Raw genomic sequence first — 3,708 nt, forward strand, 5'->3', positions numbered from 1 at the left:
ATCAGAAATTATCATTACATTATTTTCAGCGACTGTACATTTTCTCATGACAATGGAATGATGAGAACAGGGGCCTTATTGCCTAGCGTTTCTGACGCTCGCAATCGCAATCAAATGACAGATTTCGCATACAAAAACTGTCATTTGATTGCGATCGCGAGCGCCAGAAACGTTAGACAATACAGCCTCTGGTTTCGACTTTCCCATGTAGTGATTATTCATTGTTTTCAAATTACCTATGCGACAACACACACACACACAGAGGTTTTCACAGACGCGAAATATCGCTAGATGGCGTTAATAAATAACTAAATGAGCCAATCGCAAGCAAACGTCAAACGGACCTCACGATAGTAACGCCATCTAGCGATATTTCGCCGCAGTGAAAACCCTAATTCCTTCCTAACCCGTTTTCCAAGCATCCTTTATTATCAGTCTGCAAGGTACACTCACCAACCACATCCAAGTGTATCTCAGCGGTGATGGTAGTGTTCCCATCGCTAGCGCGGCAAGTGTACCGGCCGGCGTGTCGCTTGCCTGCCGCGCCGACCAGTAGCGTGCCGTTGGCAGAGCTAACGCCCTCTGGTAGCGGTTCCGAGGTATTCTGGAATGGGAGTTAGCGACATCTAGTGGCGAGTAGCGGCAGCATACCGCTATTTTAGTGGGAAAGTGAAAAGAGACACAATTGTGAACGTTTCCAGTCATCTAGTGCACTTCACTTATTTATCAAAATTAAATATCATGGGATAATTTACATCCATCAATTGACCTAATCCCAAACTAAGCAGTGCTTGTCAACTTCAACATCATCATAATATCAGACGTAGGACATAGGCCTCCCTCATATGCACTTCACTTTTACACTGTGTTTTTCAGTCAGTTAATTGGTAATTAACTTTTGGCTAAATAATTTTTCTTCATATTCAATCTTTTTATTTATTTCCTAAAGCTAGCCATTAGACGTCTATTCCAAATTCAATTGCAGGTATATGTACTAGCTCTTAGGAGTTCGCTTCGCGTTCGAAAATGACAACGAAAAATCTATCACCGGTGTTATTATTAAAACGATGTTGGAAATATTTTTCATACCAAGAACCATTCTACCGAAGGCGCTACTCCTCCGGCGACTTTGCAGTGTATCTTCCCCGAGCTATTAAGCTCAAGCTTCTTGCTGTACGGCTCTGGTTCGAAGTGCAGCGCGCCATCTATTGACGAGTAGATTACATTCAGTTGTCAAAGTTCTTTTAAAGAAGCCATAGAGGGATTTAAATGCATCTCAACAAATAAACAAGATATACGGAGCGGCAAAAATCTAGCCCTCAAATGTATGCAGAATCGGTAATTTTGTATGAAGGGTGGGCCAAATTTTGTGCTGCTGAGTATATTTGTTTCATCATCATCATCATGTCAGCCGAAAGACGTCCACTGCTGGACATAGGCCTCCCCCAAGGCTCTCCACTGAGACCGGTCTTGTGCTTTCCGCATCCACCGCGATCCCGCGATCTTAACCAGGTCGTCGCTCCATCTTGTTGGAGGCCTACCGACAGCTCGTCTCCCGGTCCGCGTCGCCATTCGTGAACCTTCTGCGAGCAATGTGCCCCGAGTATATTTGTTTACAAACGTTTAAATAATCTTACCATTAGCGGCGCGATGTCTTCGGCTATTGGGCTGTCTGATTCTATGAGCCGAGTGATGCTTGGTACCTGAAATTAAAAAGTTATACATTTAAGGAAAATATAGCAAGGATCCAAAATTACGAGTAATAAATACTTAAATACATACATACATACATAAAATCACGCCTCTTTCCCAAAGGGGTAGGCAGAGACTACATCCTTCCACTTGCTACGATTCTGGCATACAACTCTCGCTTCCTCTACTCATCAATCTTTTCATGCATGCACGTCGGTTAGAGTACTCTGACCCGACCTTCTTCAGAACGTCCCGATTTATACTTAATACTTAATAAAACTATATAAATAAAAAAAACGAATAGTCATATGGACTTGGACCTATTACAGGTACGCCGTTTTATTTCAGATTCCATTAATGGAATATTCTATAGGTCAAATGAATTGAATTTATCTAAGGCACAATGACCTTACTCTTACAGTGAGTTTGTTTGATTTCTCTCTAAAGAATAATGACTGTGAATTCATGTTTTTTTATTACTTAGCCTAAAACTTATTATCATATAGTTTCTAACAATAAACAAATCCATCTATCGTATTTAACGGAAATAAAAAAAACACATATTTTCTTGCAAGTACGCTTATGCTAAAGCTATTTGAGTTTAACAGCAGGTACTAAGTACTGACTCAACAACAATGTCACGGTCTGTAATCGACGCAGTAACCTAATCTGTCTGGTTACTAAGAACTTAAACATTGGCTCATATTTCTCAACATCAGCTTATAACCAGCTGTGAGACTTTGCTGATCTAATAATTCACTATACTTGGTTTGGGTAGGTATTTAGCTAAATGTAAACAAAACAACGTCAATTGGTGTCTAAAATATTGAGATTCCCCCAATAAAGTATCTAAACATTTACATTCCTGTATTGATAAGTAAAATTAATAGGTACACTAGTTTAGTTTGTATTACAATGATAGACAAGTTAAATGTTTAAAATCCTTAAATGTACCAAATCTGGCAGCTTAAGTTTGTTTACATTTAGTTAAATACCTATTCAAATAAAGTATAAGTTGCACCAGAAGCTCTGTAATCTTCGCGATTGGATTAAAATATAAAAAATATACTGAATGTTACAAAAATACCCGTAAAGCGGAAATGGTTTCTTTAAAAAAGTCCATTCAAAATATTTGAAAACGGCCGTATCGTACGACTCCGCCAAAAGGAAATTTCATTTAATTTTTCATTGGTATGCAAACCATAATAATATTTGGTTTAGATACCACATTATGGTTTAGATTTTTTTTCATCGAATAGCTAGCAAACAAGCATGCGGGTAAGTGATCACCGCCGCCCATGGACTCCTACAGCATTATTAGGACTGCAAGTGCGTTGCAGATAGCAACGAACATGGATAACTATGTAAATCATGTAACTGCCATAGTCATTTATTTACGATTAACTCCGTTCTTTACTGGCGACATGTCACAAAGAAACATTACTCAAACTTAATGCCATTTAAATGTATATTTAATTGACTCTATATTTAGAAGGCTTACTAGCCTTTTTTTTTTATTTGACTGGATGGCAAACGAGCAAGTGGGTTTCCTGATGGTAAGAGATCACCACCGCCCATAAACATCTGCAACACCAGGGGTATTTTAGATGCGTTGCCAACCTAGAGGCCTAACATGGGATACCTCAAGTGCCAGTAATTTCACCGGCTGTCTTACTCTCCACGCCGAAACACAACACTGCCTTAGCAGTAGACTAAAAAAAACATATATAAAAGCTCTTTGCAGTCTAGTTCAAAAATATTTTTAATATTTTTTTTATTTATTTATTTCGAGTCCTGGCATGATTTACAAATGTTATTGGCGAGATTTTGATTCTAGGGATGATTGCGGCCATTGCAAATCTTTATAACAATGATCTGTATAAATTTTTGTGTCTGTCTGTTCTCTATGGCCTTCCGTGATTTCACTCTTCTGTGGCGGCGGAAGACCGGTGCTGGTTTTCAACCAGCGATACGCCGGGACCTTTTTGTAACTGCATCTATGTGTTTTCGTTTGTA

General features: G+C 39.1%; 1 long non-coding RNA gene across 1 annotated transcript; it reads right to left on the reverse strand.

Annotated features, from left to right (window-relative positions):
* Window positions 1–459: 459 nt before the first annotated feature.
* On the reverse strand, window positions 460–1,711 carry LOC141445479 (uncharacterized). Its single transcript, XR_012453323.1, has 3 exons — window positions 1,638–1,711; window positions 1,090–1,205; window positions 460–604 (listed from the first exon to the last, which is right to left on the reverse strand). It is a non-coding gene; the product is annotated as an uncharacterized lncRNA (long non-coding RNA).
* Window positions 1,712–3,708: the final 1,997 nt, after the last annotated feature.

This window comes from Choristoneura fumiferana, chromosome 2, assembly GCF_025370935.1.
Source record: "Choristoneura fumiferana chromosome 2, NRCan_CFum_1, whole genome shotgun sequence".
In the NCBI taxonomy this organism is placed as follows: domain Eukaryota; kingdom Metazoa; phylum Arthropoda; class Insecta; order Lepidoptera; family Tortricidae; genus Choristoneura; species Choristoneura fumiferana.